Source organism: Dipodomys ordii, unplaced genomic scaffold, assembly GCF_000151885.1.
Source record: "Dipodomys ordii isolate 6190 unplaced genomic scaffold, Dord_2.0 Scaffold39, whole genome shotgun sequence".
NCBI classification, from domain to species: domain Eukaryota; kingdom Metazoa; phylum Chordata; class Mammalia; order Rodentia; family Heteromyidae; genus Dipodomys; species Dipodomys ordii.
In genome coordinates, this window is record NW_012267255.1 from 9,321,687 (window position 1) to 9,338,868 (window position 17,182).

At 55.0% G+C, this 17,182-nt stretch overlaps 10 non-coding genes across 10 annotated transcripts; 2 read left to right on the top strand and 8 right to left on the bottom strand.

The window, feature by feature from the left end:
- Positions 1-560: 560 nt before the first annotated feature.
- On the bottom strand, positions 561-634 carry Trnan-guu. The gene has a single exon. It is a non-coding gene; the product is annotated as a tRNA-Asn (tRNA).
- Positions 635-1,827: 1,193 nt separating this feature from the next.
- Trnaq-cug lies at positions 1,828-1,899 on the top strand. The gene has a single exon. It is a non-coding gene; the product is annotated as a tRNA-Gln (tRNA).
- Positions 1,900-1,998: 99 nt separating this feature from the next.
- On the bottom strand, positions 1,999-2,070 carry Trnae-uuc. Its single transcript has one exon. It is a non-coding gene; the product is annotated as a tRNA-Glu (tRNA).
- A 272-nt stretch (positions 2,071-2,342) lies between these two features.
- Trnan-guu lies at positions 2,343-2,416 on the bottom strand. The gene has a single exon. It is a non-coding gene; the product is annotated as a tRNA-Asn (tRNA).
- An 8,689-nt stretch (positions 2,417-11,105) lies between these two features.
- Trnaq-cug lies at positions 11,106-11,177 on the top strand. The gene has a single exon. It is a non-coding gene; the product is annotated as a tRNA-Gln (tRNA).
- A 722-nt stretch (positions 11,178-11,899) lies between these two features.
- Trnah-gug lies at positions 11,900-11,971 on the bottom strand. Its single transcript has one exon. It is a non-coding gene; the product is annotated as a tRNA-His (tRNA).
- Positions 11,972-12,592: 621 nt separating this feature from the next.
- On the bottom strand, positions 12,593-12,664 carry Trnae-cuc. Its single transcript has one exon. It is a non-coding gene; the product is annotated as a tRNA-Glu (tRNA).
- Positions 12,665-14,031: 1,367 nt separating this feature from the next.
- Positions 14,032-14,105, bottom strand: Trnan-guu. Its single transcript has one exon. It is a non-coding gene; the product is annotated as a tRNA-Asn (tRNA).
- A 2,189-nt stretch (positions 14,106-16,294) lies between these two features.
- On the bottom strand, positions 16,295-16,366 carry Trnah-gug. Its single transcript has one exon. It is a non-coding gene; the product is annotated as a tRNA-His (tRNA).
- Positions 16,367-17,092: 726 nt separating this feature from the next.
- Positions 17,093-17,164, bottom strand: Trnae-uuc. The gene has a single exon. It is a non-coding gene; the product is annotated as a tRNA-Glu (tRNA).
- Between the last annotated feature and the right edge of the window lie 18 nt (positions 17,165-17,182).

Consider the following 17,182-nt stretch of genomic DNA (forward strand, 5'->3'; position numbering starts at 1 on the left):
TCCGCCCCACCCCCAGGGCCCCTTTCCTTGGGCTGCGGTTGGCAGGCGCCGAGGTGGGGCTGGGGCTGCCTGTCCAGTGCAGGGTCCCGCGGACGAGGTTGTGGCTTTGTGCTGGGTGCGAGTGTGGAAGGAGCTGAGTGTGTTGTAAAAGGATTTCCCTAACCGGGAATCGAACCCGGGCCGCGGCGGCGCCGAATCCTAGCCACTAGACCACCAGGGAGCTACTGAGGTGGCAGGGTGCCTTTCTGTATAGGGTATTTGCGGGGTTCTTGGAAGTAGGAAGGGATGCGCAGCCGGGCGGGTCTGATGGCGGCCTCCCTGGGGCTGTGAACCGCGCTTTCCTCTTCCGGGAAGCAACAGCGGTTCGCACTCCCTGCCGCCGCTCTGTACACCTCCACACCTCCACCGGCCGCAGTTTCCTTTCAGCCCCGGTGCCCAAGCAAAACACAGCCCTGCGCTGTCGGTGCTGTTCTACCCGTGTTTTCCTGCAGTGGGCCGTGAGTGTGCGGAGCGCGGCCATGCGCACGGGGACGAACACGAGAGTTAAAAGGGTAATCAGGCGTCCCTGGGTGGGCTCGAACCACCAACCTTTCGGTTAACAGCCGAACGCGCTAACCGATTGCGCCACAGAGACAGACGGTAAGACCCTTTTGGCATCTGCACGGACCAAGGCCCGGTGGACGCGACTTCCGGGGCCTTGACCAGGCCTGGGGACCCCGGGGCGCGCTGCACGGCCCCGGGACAGGCCGGGGAGGCCGGGGTGTGTCGTGCGTTCACCAGCCGCGGAGATTCGGAAGCCGCGAGCGCGCACGGAGGCCTGCGCCCCGCCGTCCGCGCGGGTTCTCCTTTCAACCTCGCGCTCCGGGAACACGGCCGCGCTCCCCGCCTGGCCACAGCTGTCCGCGTGACGAGGGCCGGAGACGGGCCGACGGCCGCGCTGAATAGACGCTGTGGGCCTTTCACTTGTGGTGGGGAAAAAATGAACGGGACAGGACGGGTGCGCGTGGCAGCTAATAGTACTTTCGGGTGGGCTCGAACCTCTGACCTTCCGTGTACAAAGCAAAAGTCTTCCTGCACTGAGCCACGGAGACTTATGCACAAGCCATGCTTAGGGTGTTTGGGAAGAGAGCTCTTGGTGTGTGTGTGTGTGTGTGTGTGTGTGTGTGTGTGTGTGTGTGTGTGGTGTTGACTGACAGAGCCCCGATAATTTGCAAAGCCTCCAAGGAAGAAGCCTCGTGTGTTGTAACTGGAAATTCAGACGTTGAGGAACTCTGAGGCCAGGAGGCCGAGGGAGGGACTTTGCTTTGTGCTGCCCTGCTGTCTGCCCCCCCCCTCCACGCACACAAGGTGTATGTGCACCTGAGAACGCGTGTGCATGCGAAGGGAAGGAGGCAGTCTCCTCGTCCTGACCCGTCAGGCCGACCCCCCAGGCTGACCCCTCGGGTGACCATCCCAGGCTGACTCCTCAGGCTCAGACCTCCAGGGTCACCCCTCCGGGTGTCCCCTAGGCTGACATCCAGGCTGACCCCTCACACGTCAGCGGTCATCGGGGAACCCGGGAACCGCGCCTCCCGCGGGCGATCGCGGCTCCTGGCCGGCGTGGGAGCAGCTGCGCTCGCCGTCCGCAGCGGAGTCGCCTCAGCACCCAAGGCCCAGCAGACACGATGGGGGCAGCAGAAGATTCTCTCCCGGCCTTGAAGTCGGTGGGGAAGCCCCTCGGTTTTCGAGACGCGGATGCAATGCTTGTCCCGGATGAATTTCTCTTTCGCCGACAGACAGCCACGTGGGGCGCACAGATGGGTACGACCTTGATGGACAACCTCTGTAGGTTCCATGGTGTAATGGTGAGCACTCTGGACTCTGAATCCAGCGATCCGAGTTCAAATCTCGGTGGGACCTTGCATTTTAGGTGGAGAATTGTCATTTCCACCAAGGACCGGATTGGACTGTGTATTGCCAAGTGCAGTGTGGAAGGAGCTGAGTGTGTTGTAAAAGGACTTCCCTGACCGGGAATCGAACCCGGGCCGCGGCGGTGAAAGCGCCGAATCCTAGCCACTAGACCACCAGGGAACTCATCCTAATCCTGACGGATGCCTTTCCATGTAGGGCTATGCCTGGCTCCTTGAAGTCGGAAAGGAGGCGGGGCCCGGCCGGGCTGGTTGCGGCCTCCATGGGGCTGCGAACCCCTCTCCCCCAACGCCGGCACTGCAGCCCCGCCCCGGCTGTGCCGCTCTGCCCGTGTTTCCCTGACCTGAGCCGTGCGTGCCAGCCGTCCTGAGTGTGCGTGCGAAGCGCGGCCGTGCGCACGGGGACGAACACGGAGAGGTAAAAGAGTGAGTGGGCGTCCCTGGGTGGGCTCGAACCACCAACCTTTCGGTTAACAGCCGAACGCGCTAACCGATTGCGCCACAGAGACAGACGGCAAATCTTGCTTCGCATTTGCACAGACCAAGCCCAGGCGGACGCGGTTTCCAGAGCCCTGACCGGTCTGGGGACCTGGGGCGCGCTGCACGGCCCCGTGAGAGGCCGGGGAGCCTGGGGTGCGCCGTGCGTTCACCAGCCACGGGGATTCGGAAGCGCCGAGCGCGGACTGAGGCCTGCGCCCTGCCGGGGCCACTTCGGAAGCTGGCGCGGTGGAGACGCCGCGGGCTCCGCTAGTCCCTGCTTCTCCTTCACCCAGGCAATCTGGGGCTCCCACCCTACCGGCTCCGCCACCCCCTCGCCATCGTCTCGAGACTCGGACTGTGGTCCCGGCGGTCGGGATTGGCTCGGTGGATGCTTGGGGAAAAGCTCTGGACGAAGCGTCTCCGTCTTTTCTCCCAGATCCTGGTAGGGTTTTTGAGGGCGCCAAAGAGGACGGGGCTCCATCCGGCCTCGCCCTTCGCACTTTCAAGAGATCAGAGAGCTTTGTTGAAGGGGGAAATCGAAGGCCACGGGGAACCCGGTTGCAGAAGGTCCCCGCGCTTCAGTGAGGCCGGGGTGCAGCGGATCCTGGAGCAGGAGGGATGGGGAGAGCGGAGAGGGGAACGTCGGGCTTCCAAAGCGCACAGACGCCTCGAGGGAGAAGAGCTGCGGGGCCTGAGCGGCGTGGTAGGCGCAATCCTGGGAGCTTTGCGCGGTGGCACAGCCTAGCCAAGTGAGGGGAACAGTGGGGGAAAGAGAAGCCTTTGACCCCTTGCTCTAAAAGGAGGATCGGCGAAAGGTCCCAGACGCTTGCACGGCAACAATGATAAAGGAGGGCGGGGGGAGGGGGTGGCTGCTCCCTGTGCTGCGTCGTGCCGGCACGAACCGATACCTCGGTTGTCTGGGGAAGGTATAAAAGCAGGATTCTCTCCCTGACTCTGAGGGCAGGGTGGACGCTCTCCCAAATCCCCGGATGCAAATCCGATGCCGTGGGTGTACGGGTTGAAACTCGCACACACATCCATACGGGCTTCTAATCCTCCCTCAGCTATTCCCGTGGTTCCATGGTGTAATGGTGAGCACTCTGGACTCCAAATCAAGCGGTTCGAGTTCAAATCTCAGGACCTTCCTGTTTGATTTGAGGAAATGCCATTTTATCTTGCTTCTGGGCTTGTCCATATCCTCGCTTTGGGGGCACGAAGGGAAGCAGCGAGGGCAGAGAGGGCTCTGGAGCCCCACATCTCTCTCTCCCCCCCGGGTCATTCCCATCTTGACTGCCTTGCCTGGCACCGCAAGTCCTTCGCGGTTCCCGCATCTTCTCCAGTGCAGTGTCTGCTGTCCTGGCATCTTCTGGGGACGTGATTTGTCAACTGCAAAAAGGGTAACCACGGGGGTTGCCCGCCGGCGACTGCGTCCTGGATTCGGTGTGGGGCGCTTGTGCCTTGTTGCACCCATTGGGATTTTACTCCGCTGTCTTTGTTGAAACCGCTGCAGCCGATGAATGGGTCCCAGCCCACCGCCAAGCATGAGCTTGTAAGCATGCATGTTGTCTCGAAAGAAGTTGCACAGCTAGGGGTAAACACCACATACGGGATACCTAACTTGGGTGTAGTTTGCATAAAAACCAGCTCTGCCAATATAAGAGCGGACTAGCCGTTAAGGACACCACAGAAAAAGCCGCAGCTAAAATAAACAACCTATAAAACGGTAGGATAAACAGCACGCAAATAAACCTAACCCATGAGCTCTATTATTCGCCTTTTGCCAGGGGAGAGCGCGCACGCAGTCCCCCACTCTCAAAAATTATGCAGCCGAGTTTCCTCCATGTGAGGAAATCGCAGAGGTCAGCGCGCCCCAAGTGCAATGAGCACGCCTCGCCCTGGGAAAGCCACCTGCATGATCATGACATTTCCCCTGCCAGGTAAGTATGAGAAGGTGGCCTCCCACTCCCCGTAAACCTCACGTGCTTTACACTGTACACACATGGTCACCGGCCTTCAACCCATTCCCAGGCTCTCCCAGCTTTTCCGAGAAGCTTCCACCCTCCGTTCCCAGCCACGCTCTCCCGCTCTCTCCCCCACACCGGAAATCCACGAGTGGGTGCGATAGGGCTTGGACCAGCAGCCCCTGGGTTGCCTCATCTGCAGGCCACGCCTTCTGTGTGACGTCACAGAAGGTTCCTGTCCCTCCCGACGTACTGCTCAGTACCTGCCCTCTCCTCCGCCCACCTGCGCGCACTTTAAGGTGTGTGTGGGGGTGGGGGGTCCACTAAGTAACAGTCCACCCTCCCTCCGGCCTCTCCCCATCGGGTGGAGTCGGTGGCGGGTCTATGGTTCCAAGGTAAACCCAGCTTGGTCCCAGCAGGATTCATCCTGGGTTTGGCTCTGGACCCAGGTTTTCAAACGATGGAGTTTAATGGATAGAAGGTGTAGGATTAGAAAAGCTGCCTCGGGTTCCTAATTCCGTTTCTGTGAAGTTACATTATGTATTTATTTTTATTCCAGCACAGTAAACATCAACTCTGTTATGGAACATTCTTTTTTGTTCTCCATCCTCTTTTTGAAATGTGTTATTTCTTTCTTCCTTTCGATCCATCTACTTCCCCTCCATCCTTCCCTTTCTTCTTTTTCTTTTCCTTTTTTTGCAGCTTACCAGTCAAATTTTCAGATGGAGAGATGATTCCAGGGTGATTTGATCTAACACTAACTGCTGCGCACAATGAGGACATGACCAGTGTTGAAGCAGCACCGTAAGAGTTTCTAAGAAAAAAAAACGGAGAGATGAGTATGAACAAAGCAATGTTTATTTACTCAATATTTTCTAATGTTTAGGGCTGAGAATGTGGCTTAGTGGTAGAGTGCTTGCCTAGCATGCCTGAAGCCCTGGGTTTGATACCTCAGTATCACATACACAGAAAAGGCCAGAAGTGGTATGGTGTTTCAAGTGGTAGAGTGTTAGTCTTGAGCAAAGGAAATTCAGGGACAGTGCCCAGGCCCTGAGTTCAAGCCCCAGGACTGGCAAAAAAAATTTTTTTTTCTAATTCTCAAATGGTTGTACAAAGGGTTCACATTTAACTTATTTATTTATTTTGCCCATCCTGGGGCTTGAACTCAGCCTAGACTCTGTCCCTGAACTTCTTTTGCTCAAGGCTAGCAGTCTACTACTTGAGCCACAGTGCTACTTCTGGCTTTTTTCTGATAGCTTATTGGAGGTAACAGTCGTGTGGACTTTCCTGCCTGAGCTGGCTTTGAACTACCATCCGCCAATCTCAGCCTCCTCCTGGGTAGTTAGGGTTACAGGTATGAGCCACCAGCACCCAGCTTAACTTTTCCTTTTATGTGGACAATGTGTCTTGCTCAGACTCATTCCTTCCACCATTGTCTTCCTTACCCTCCCTATCAACCACATTTCCCACTTCCATTTCACACAGAGACATTGAGTATGACAACTGTATCCACCCACTGCTCCCTTTTCCATTTCCCTACCCTCTGCAGGTGGGCTCTTTCCATAGTTAAGCTACTGTTTTGTATCCTGTCTTGAAATAGTTTGGAGTTATGTCTGGGTCGTAAATCAGTTTTATAGTTTAGGATCCTCCATACTGATTTCCATAGTGATTGCACTATTTACTTTCTCACCAGTCCTTCTGAAACAAGAAACTGAGGCCTGCTGAAGGCAACTCAGAAATATGGTATGTAGAAACATAGAGGTGCAATCTTTGTGTCAAAGACAGACCACAGGATGCATCCCTTCCTGAGGGGTGTGTTCCTAACCCCAAGAAATAACACTTGCTTGGCAGGATGTATACCTTTCTGAGAAAAAAAATGCTTCCCCAAAACTTGCAGCTTCTTTATTTCAATGGTAAGGATCTGTTTTATGGCAGGATGCCTTCTTACCTGGAAATATACCCCCAAACACCCAGAAACTCAGAAATTAGCACCAGGAACCATTAGAGCAAAGATACAAGCTTGAAGTCAGACCCCCTGCCTTTACCTTGTAAATACCCTGAGGAGAGGAAGAGCTGTGTGTCTATCTCCTTCTCACACAATGAGAGCACCCACACAGTGAGAGCACCCACACTATGAACACCCACATTGTGAGAACATCCACACAGAGCACCAACACCCACATTGTGAGAACACCCACATGGTGAGAATACCCACATGGTAAGAGTACACCCCTGCCCTTCTGTCCATCTGCATGCTTGTCTGCCTGCCTGCTTGCCTACTCAATAAAGCTCTGCCACGTTTTCTTACCATTGTGTCTTGTCCAGAAATCCTTATTCTGCAAACGAAGGACCCTAAGTGAAGAATGCCTACATTTAAAGGAAAACTTTACTATGCCTCACCTGGGTCTGGTGACCCCTTCCCTACCTATGCCCCTTGCCAGCATGTGTTTGTATTCTTCATTTGTGACATGGTGATTGGAGTTAGATGGATCCTCATCGCTGTTTCATTTGCATAGAAAGTAACATCTAAATCACAGGCCTGCACAACGAAATCACTTGCCAGTTTGCCCACAGAAGCGATTAAAGCTAGTGGTCTTTGGAATGGTGTTTTTAATATATTCAAAGAAATATACTGTCAGGTATGCTGGATCCAGCAAAAACTGGCCTTGGGGAGTGAGGAAGAAATGAGTTCGAGCTTCCAGTGGCCAATGGAGGGGAAGCAAGCATCTTACTCTATCAGCATCTTGGGGGGAGGGAGGGTCCTATTTGTTTTCCTTTCCACTTGTTTTTAAAAGAGCCACTGCACAGATGGGGTCAGGGGAAAACAGCTGGAGGGGTAGCGATTTCCAATCTTGGTGGTACAGATGAAACAGCAGTTAACTCTCCCAGATTGGTGGAGCAAGGGGGCATCCCACAGCCAATATTGTGATTTGTGTGTAAGAAGGCTCTGCACTTTCTGGTGAGTAGAAATGAGGAAGCATATCAACTATGTTGTAAAAGGTCTCTCCCAGCCGGGAATCAAACCCAGGCCATGGCGGTGAAAGCACCAAATCCTAGCCACTAGACCACCAGGGAAGAAGGTGACAGGTATTGGGGTATGACTGGAGAACAAGTGTGATGGGGATTTTCAACTATGTGACAGGTAGGGATGGATCCACCCTGGCTGGCTAGGGCTGGTTTCTATCAAGGCCCTGCCACGCCTCTCCCCTCTCCTGCCATGCTCTGGGCCCAGAGGCAGAGCCCACAAGGAAATAAATGCATGGGGATTCCCTTCTAGAAGAAAATTAAAAAGAATGGAGCTGCCAGGAAAAGGAGTAAGTCCCCTCGGGGATAGCTTTTAGATGTCAGAAAAGTGTGTTAACATTCAGTTTCTCCTTATGTGTCTCAGATGGATTTTTTTTGGGGGGGGTAAGTTTTAGAGACAGACATGGCAACTTTTGCTGTAAAGACAGTTTTTGGCATGCTCAGTTACCATGGTACAAGACCGAACACACAAACAGAAGGTTTTCGCCAAATACTATAAAAGCCAAACTAAGATTCATGAAGGAGGACAAAAAAAGGAAAGGAAGGCAAAGAACAGAATCATCGGGATTTTCATCCATTTGGATCACAGCTTTGGCAGGAGGCTGTCAAACAGGTGTGTCTTCCCTGTCCTTTCTGGATAGAATGATTGATTAGCATATGATTGATTAACATACGATAATTACAATTAGTAGAGGACTTTTAAAATACTTTGGTAGTTTTAGCCAAAATGGGCAACAGAAATCTGTGTGTCCACTACCACCTCTGTTTTTCTTCCCTCAAAGCTAAGACAGGAGGGCAGCAATAACCCAGTTACACCAGAGACACAGAGAGAAGGGGTGTGTATATGGGGGGGGTACTGAAGAGACTTTGGCAGCATTGGCAGACAGTGGGCTGTGATTAATTTGGCTCTGCTTCTGTGCAAGAATCCACGGGGGGGGGGGGCGGGGGGGAGCCTGGGAAGGTGGCTCAGTGGTAGAGTGCTTGCCTTGCATGCCTGAGGCCCTGGGTTAGATTCCTCAGCACCACATAAGCAAAAAGAAAAGAAAAAGGTCGGAAGTGGCGCTGTGGCTCAAGTGGTAGAGCGCTAGCCTTGAGCTGAAGAGCTGAGGGACAGTGCCCAGGCCCAGAGTTCAGGCCCCACGACTGGACCCAAAAACAAACAAACAAACAAACAAAAAGAATCCACTCAGATGAGAGCGTGGCACAAACTCTGCCCTGTCCCAACCGACTTCCACTTCTCTGCACAACAGAAATGACCAACTTTATCTGCAGATTTTTCTCTGTTCCACTTCTCTGCACAACAGAAATGACCAACTTCGAAGATTTTTCTCTGTGGCATCCTTTTGTCATAAAAGAAAACAAAACCAAGCTCATTTCAAACTCACCTTGGAGTTCATGTACAAAGTGAGAAATGATTCTCCCCTCCCATTTGAGATAAACTGCTTATATTGCAGGTCCTTGTGTTGGTCTGGTTAGAGCAGAGAGGGCTGGGCCTGTAATGCAATACAATGCCACTCCAGGTTTATGGGGAGCAAACCAGGACCGATTATCCTGCCATCATGAACAGCTGAACGCGCTAACCAATTGTGCCACAGAGACTTGCAGAGAGCTGTGGGGGGTCCGGGGTCCCTCTGGCCGCTCCGCACGTCCCCAGGAGAGGCTGGGAGAGGCCGGGGTGCCCCGCGCATTCACCGGACCGAGGCCTGCGCCCCGCGCCGCGCAGGTCCGTGGCGGCTCCTTCTGGTCCCCACTTGTCCCTCCCGCCGCAGTCGGTGTTTGCGCCCCGATGTCAACAGCTTGGGCTCCTGCCAGAATCTGTGTGCAGCGGCCGTTCTTTTCTCTCCGTTTCCGGTCTGCGCCTCTGAGCCCGGACGCCGCAAACCGAGCCGCAGCGCGGGCAGGGCAGAAGGAAAGGGGCAAGGAGTGGAGGTCGGCCTGTTCAACCGGAAAACGTGGCGTTGCCACCTCAAGGCAAGCATGGAGTCAGACCGTGATCTGGGTTCAGAAATCGAGTTTCAAAATATGCGGCTGTTGTTATTAAGGTGCTGTACAGAGGAGTTATCCGCTCATCAGATATATATTTTTTAATGATCTTTAAGGAGTTCATAAGCATATTGTATCTTGATCAGTGTCACCCCTTCCATCATCTCCCCCCCAACCTTCCCAGCCACACCCACTCCCTCAAGTGACAAGGCTGAGACCTGTCAATCATCCTGTGGGCTTACCGGCACTGAGGTTCACACCTGTAATACTAGTTGCTCAGGAGCTTGAGCTCTGATGATCATGGTTCAAAGCCAGCTCGAGCAAGAAAGTCCATGAGACTCATCTCCAATTAACCAGCAAAAACCCAGAATTGGAGCTGTGGCTCAAGTGATAGAGTGCCAACCTTGGGGGTGGGGCTCAGGGACAGCACACAGTTCCTAAATTCAAGGCCCAGTACCAGATCACTTATCCATAACAAAATTAAACATTGTCATCCGCTGTATAGCAGCACAGGACACCTGCAGAGACACTTGCTAACAGTGACTTCAGTCATACAGATGGAAGTGCACCAATACCCAGTTTTCAATTAGGAAATGGGTAGAACTGAATTTAATTAAATCAACTCATACTTTAAAAAGCGTCCTTTAAGCTCCCCGATTCCCCGCAGCATCATCTATGTAGAAGGGGCCATCCTTTGTTGATGTACTCAGAGGATGTGGGGATAGATCAGGGACAACTACTCAGGCCATATGTTCCTTCCTGACAGAGGAAGGGTCTGGGCAAATGTGTGGGTGACAATTCGAGTCTCTTCTGAACAGCCAGCCTCGTGTGTCCTGAACTAAGGAACACGATTTCCTTCACCCTGCCTGCCCACCCAGGGTCCAAGAAAACAAGGCTATGGCAGTTAAAAAGTACTACTGTGGTGGGCTTACCCTCCTGCCTCAGTCTCTCAAGTGCTGGAATTACAGGTGTGTGTCACCATGCCACACAAGTGGCCAATGCTGACTTTCATCTATTGAATGTGTGCCCTGGTATTTTGTATAGGTTAATATTGAACATTGAACACACACTCCATTTGGTGAGTGAGTGAGTGATCTTAGGACCCCCACCCTTGGTTCATATTTGTGAAAAACATGCACGGCTTTGGATAAGACTGCATAAGCTAGGCTTGGCTCCCTGGTCTAAAACCGTGTAAGTGTTAGAACCCCGCTTCTTGGTCTTGTCTGTTCATCAAGGTGGATTCTGAGTCTCAGCAGGTGAGAGTGGTCTATATGAGTGATAATAAACCCAAATGGTGGGTTGCTTTTCATGTTCATTCAACACGTGGGCATTTGTACTAAGAAAAATGGAAGAGAGCCACACACTTGTATGTATGTATGTATGGGGGGAGGAGGGGAAAGTGACAGCTCTCCTTCATCCTGATCCTTTCCATGGCTGACACCCCTTTCTACAGTACTGTGGGGAGCCCCCAAAGAGCTGTGCAGCCGGGGAACTCAGGAGTCCCACGTCCTGTGGGGAGGATGGGAGGGAAAGCAGGAGGGACAGAGAAACTCCTGGAAAGCACGTTGTTGATCAGAGGCAGAGTAGGACGCTTATGGTGGAGGCCTGAAGTCTTTTTGGGCCCAGAGACAGAGTGGAAGCCTTTTCTTTTTCTGGGTGCAAATGTAACACTTGACATGAATCAGTGGAAAAAGCCGAAGGCAAGTACCACAGCCCTCTCCTCATCCTCTGAACCCAAGCGACACTCGAGGGTTCCATGGTGTAATGGTGAGCACTCTGGACTCTGAATCCAGCGATCCGAGTTCAAATCTCGGTGGGACCTTTCTGTTTAGTTTCAGCAAGATGCTGTTTTCCCTGCTCCCTGGAGCGGCCTCCCGTCGGTTTTGGTCTGCGGGATGGAGGGGGGTAGGACGGAATGGGGGGGGCGGCGGGGCTGGCTCGCCTCGGTGACTTCGCGGATTTTCCCGGTGCTTTTGCCGCTTGGGGGTGCGGCCGGGATTTGGGGGAGGGGGTGGCCGCCGCCCGGTCCCAGGGCCAGAGGGTCTCGAACCCGACACTGCGCTGTCACTCCGGCATCTGTTGGGGAACGCGAACTACAGGCGCGAGGGCTCGGCCGTCGACGGTTCAAATCCGGCCCTTCGTGGGATTCCCTCGTGCTGCGGAGCTGCCCGCAGGTCGGGGGGAGCGCGCTGCGCCCCGGGCCTCCGAGCAGCGGCGGCGGGGGGCCCGGGACCCCGGCGGCGGGAAGCAGGGCGGACGGAGCGCAGGGCGGGGCGAGGCCGGAGCGAAGCGGGGCGCTGTCACTCCAGTGAGCCGCGTCAACCCACCCGCCTGGACGCCCACCCTTCCCCATCTGACTCCTGAAAACAAGGATGAGGTTCGGAGCCAGCCCGGGGAGCAGAGCCCGCGAGACCCTTATCCCCAGCGAACTTCCGAAAAGTCATGCGTGGAGCCTCGCCCCGGGACGGCGTGGGTCGGCCCGGACAGCTCCACGCTGGATGCACGTAGGAGCAAAAGGGGCGGAGCCGGGGAACCTGGCCGGACTGCCGTGACTCGGATTCGAACCGAGGTTGCTGCGGCCACAACGCAGAGTACTCACCACTATACGATCACGGCGCGCCACCGGCCCCACTGTGGTCTGGTCTGCCCCGCCGCTGCCCTCGTCTTTCCCGCAGCGTCCCGCGAGCCGGTGCGGACGCTCTGCTGCCGCCGCAGCTCCTCCGGCTGGCGGGGAAGAGCGCGCTTCCGGCTCCCTGTGCGCGCGCCTCGGCGGACCCGGGGTTACGGCGGGGCGCTGCGGAGCGGAGGCCGCGTGCGCCCCCGGCGCCGGGTCCGTGCCTCCTCCCAACATCGCCTGCGTCGCGGGCCCGGAAACCCAAGACCCGAGACGGAAAGCCAGATCCGGCGCGTTCCCGATCCCTGCGGTCCCCGCGCCTCCCGCACGCGATGATTGTACTCTTTAGCTGGCAGTTTCCACACCCACTTCATATTAAATAATTTTTACACACACACCCGTGGACCTCGTGTGATTCTGCGGGCCCAGAAGCACATTCCTGGAGCACCATTTCTCCTTCATACTGCAACTTAAAAAGTTGCTTTTCTGTGTGTCCTTCGTGGCCCTGACTGTATGCATCTCCTTTGACTGTTGTTCACTTGACAGCATTTAGTTTTCTTTTTCATCTCATCACCTTGCCGAACCTTTACCATCCTTATTGGGATTGAGTTGCAAAAGAAAATTTCCCTGACCGGGAATCGAACCCGGGCCGCGGCGGTGAGAGCGCCGAATCCTAACCACTAGACCACCAGGGAACTTGCAGGAGGCCTATATCTTCTGTTTGGAGGACAAGTGTCACCGAGGTTCTCAGGCTTGTGAAAGGGGGCGGGATCCTGGCAGCCTGGGCCGCTCCTGCCGCTCCCCTGCTCTGCTGGGGAACACACCTGCAGCCTCCCCGGCCTGCGCCAGCGCGCTTTGGCCCTGCGCATGAGGAAGATGAGCTAGCAGAGTCCACGCCCAAGACAGCAGTGTTGACTCGCCACCGGCTCACAGCCTGTCACTCATCTCTCTACACCTGGCAAAGGGGTGACCAGAGTGATCTGCCCATGATCTGTAATTTATACAAAAAAATGATATAATCATAACTTCACAATCATTTCGAAAGAAGTAACTACATCAATGTTGGCGCGCGCGCGCACACACACACACACACAAAGGCAATAATGAAAATACTCTTGTCAGGATTTGCCTGTCAGCCCCCAGGGCCCAGGGAAGATACCGATTCTCTTTAGCCCGCCACAGCTCTTTTTCCCGAGGTCTGTGAATGTCACCACGCGTCAGTGCCGCCTCTTGTGTCATGAACACAAGTTTGCTGCAAAAGTTGGCTTACAAAAGTATCAGAAAAATAGAATTTTCTCTACTGGAAATTAAACTATGCCATTTGCAGGGAAATGGATGGACCTAGAAAAAAGTATGCTGAGTAAAATAAGGCAGGCTGAGAGACAACAGGTGTTCTCTTCCATATGTGAAAGTTACATCTATAGTATCAACATCTATGAAAGCATACATGTAACTCCTCTATATAACGAATGAACGGCTTAACAAATGAATACCATGAAGGTCAAACATGCTTTTGGGGGGAAGGGGACAAAAGGAAGAGCGGCTGATGAATAGAGCAAAGGTGGGCAAATACGGCCTGTACATTCAACAGACATACATAAAGATACTAGTACCTAATTTGAGGGTATGGATGGGACTGGAAAAGATGGGGAGAATGATGTAAGGGGTGATATGATCAAGATTCATTGGACCACAGACACGTTGCATTGAAACCCCTTTGTCCAACTCCTGAAAGGTTAAAAACACACACACACACAAAACAAGATTCAGATGACCGGTGACCATTCCTCACTGTCGCTGAGGGCGTTTTGGCTCGCAATGTCCTCAGCCTCTCCTTTCTCTGTGGATCCTTCCGTAAGAACCCATCACTTCTCACCATCCATTATGGAGTTGTTATTGGTGGGAGGAGGGGTTGGGGGGGGTGGGGGGAGACAGACTGAACAAGGATCGGGCTCTGGGGAAGCACGTCTTTTCATTTAAGGTGGTTTCCTATGAAGGTTACACCCAGTAGCAGATAAATCAGAGACAAAGGGTTCCAATGAAATAAAAGACACCATAGCAGCGTCCCTGGGTGGGCTTGAACCACCAGCCTTCCGGTTAACAGCCGAACGCGCTAACCGATTGCGCCACAGAGACCCGCCGGATACCTCTGCAGAACACTTCTACACCTCACAAACCATCTCTCGCCCTCTTGCAAGCGGGTAAACAAAGGTTATAAATGTTCAATAAATAAATGTCAAAACCAACACAGGAGGAGACATCCAGGCCAAGGGTCACGTCACTGGGCACGTGCGAAGGTGAGACGCGGCGGGGACAGTCCGCCGGGGGACTCGGGCGGCGGACACACACATCCACGGCTTCTCCGCCTCTCCAAGCGGGGCGATCGCCCGAGGTCCCCACTCCGAGGTCCCCACTCCGCCTCCCGAACGCGGGATGCGGGAGCTCAACTGTTTGTCCAGGGAGCCACCGGGCCTTGCATTCTGGGAGTCGTTCGAATCCCGTCAAAGCCCCCAGGGATCCCTAGCACCCAAGTGAGGTCCCGCGCCGCACGGCGCCCCGTCCTCCGCCACAGATGGTTCTGGGCGCAGGGAAGCCAGAAAGCAGGAGTGGGGGGGGGGGAGAGGGAGGACGGGGGCTGGAGGAGGAACGCGAGAGGAGAGACCAGAGGGGGAAGAGAAGAGCAGAGATAGGAAAAAGCAGTCGTTTGAGCAGTGAAGAAAAGGGCCCTCAGGACAAAGCAAAAATGTCACCAGCTTTGGGAGGGCAAGGGGAGGAGCAGGAATGGAGGGGCTACAGGTTGATCAGATGCAGCACTGGTACTCACTGCACACTGTTGAACGGCAGGGAAAAACTGGGAGACAGCAGGGGAAGGGGTGACACTGCCCCAAAGGAAACGTACTCAACCTGGCTGTAACCTTTACAATAACACCAAAAAACGCTATCACCAGGCCCCTTTTTCCCTATTTATTTTGCGCCATCCCACACGGCCGCCCGTTCCACGTTCAGGAAACGCAGGTTGCCTTGTGCTGCCCTAGAGGAAGCCGGGGCCTCGGTCTCTAAATTCACGTCCAATGTGTAGTTTTTGGGAACGCGGGTAGTAAAACACCGTCTGTGGCGTCACACAGAGGGCGTGCCCTATGCAGATAAGGGTGCTGCGGCGGGAGGAGCGGAGAGCTCATCTACGTCCAATCATTTTTGGAGAGAACCACGTCCCCTAAAAACTTTTGAAACCAATCCTGTCAAGCTGGAATGCCAGGATTGCAGTAATAACTCGCGAAAACTCGAAAACCGAAAAAAAAAAGCAGAACAAAATATTTCGTACTAGATTGAGTTTATCAACTCGTTAACTAACAACCCCTCCAAAACAACAGAAAGTCCTAACATTAGACCACATGATCAGGGGAGAGCGCGCACGCAGTCCCCCACTACCACAAATTACGCAGTCGAGTTTCCCCTATGTGGAGAAATCGCAGGAGTCAGCGCGCCCCAAGTGCAATGGACGCGCCTCGCCCTGGGAAAACCACCTGCGTGATCATGGTGTTTCCTCTGCCAGGTAAGTATGAGAAGCTGCCCACCCACTCGGTCTAAACCTCTCATGCTTTGCACTGTATACACATGGTCATCAGCCTTCGTCTCCATTCCCGGACCTTGCCAAGCCCTTTGGAGCGGCTGTCACCTTCTGCTCCAAGCCATGCTCCTGCGCGCTCTCCTACTGCACTGGAAATCCACGAGTGGGTGCTACAGGTGTCCGACTGCAGCCCCCCCACCTTCCCCGTGCGGCAGCCTCATTTGCATAGGGCACGCCCTCTGTGTGACGTCACGGGTAGTGTCCTTCGCTTTCTGCCTGGGGGTCCAGCGAGCCCTTTTGTGCGCCCTTTGGGGGACCAAGAAGGGACCGCCCACCCTCGCTCCCTCCTGCCTTTTCTCCCTTTGGGTCCCAGCATGGTCCCGGGGTGGACCCAGCAGGGTCCCAGCTGGATTTATCCTGGGTGTGGTCCTGGACCCCCTGCTGCCTCTCCAGCATGACACCCCGGGCCCGGGCGGGCCGAGCGCAACTGCAGGCCGCCGGGACCACGCGGGCGGGCAGAGGAGCCGCCTTAGGCCGCCGAGAGGTCGCGAGCAGCTTTAATCCTTAAATGCTCTTTCTGAATCCGGGCGTGGAAGGCTCAAAGAAGAACTGAGGTTGCGCATGGGTCGGCACCCACGACGGTGGAGAAGGGATCCCGTGACCCCGGCCGGGGCGGAAATGCGAGGGGTGGCGCGATCGGCTCCACGCTGGGTGCTCGCGGGAGCAAAAGGGGCAGAGCCGGAGAACCAGCCCAGACTGCCGTGACTCGGATTCGAACCGAGGTTGCTGCGGCCACAACGCAGAGTACTAACCACTATACGATCACGGCGCGCCACGGCCCCGCTGCGGCCTTCACCTATCCTGCAGCCGCCCTCGTCCTTCCCGCGGAGTCCCGCGAGCCGGCGCGGATGCCCTGCCACTGCTGCCGTGCTTCCCCGGGCGGGCGAGGAAGAGAGGCTCCCTGTGCACGGGCCTGTCCAACACATCTTACATCCAGACGCGGGGAGAGCTCGGTCCCCGCTCCCCAGTGTCTCTCCTGCCTCCCCTAGATGGTCACCGAAGGCCCAAGGGGAAAAGCAAGGCCGAGGACAGCACCGTGACTGCTTTAAGCGGGGCAAGGAGCCTCCGGGGACGGTGGAAGGACCTGGGGCTGGGGGAGGGGGTCCAGGAATTCTTCGCTCCCTCAGCGTGGGAAGAGCTGGGGGAGTCGCGGTGGAGCGCCCTCCCGTGGCCGGTGGAGGGGGAGCAAACCGTCGGTCAGCACCTCTTTCTTGGGTGGTTCCCATTTTGTTTTCAAAAAGAGCCACCACTCAAGCGATGTCAGGGAAGAAACAGTCGAGCAATGATGGCTGGAGTATTGGAGGTGCAGACAAAACGCCAGTGAGCGCCTTCCACCACCACCACCAAAGGGGGGAGGGGGGGAGCAAAGGCGCATCCCACAGCGCCCCATTACCGGCTTTATGATCCCAGTGTGTTTAATGTTCTGGATTCACCGGTCTGTGGAAGTGAGGAAGATGCTTGGTAGATATGGAGATGGCACTTGCAAAAAGGGAACTTCCCTGACCGGGAATCGAACCCGGGCCGCGGCGGTGAAAGCGCCGAATCCTAGCCACTAGACCACCAGGGAGCTAGGTAACAGGACTCC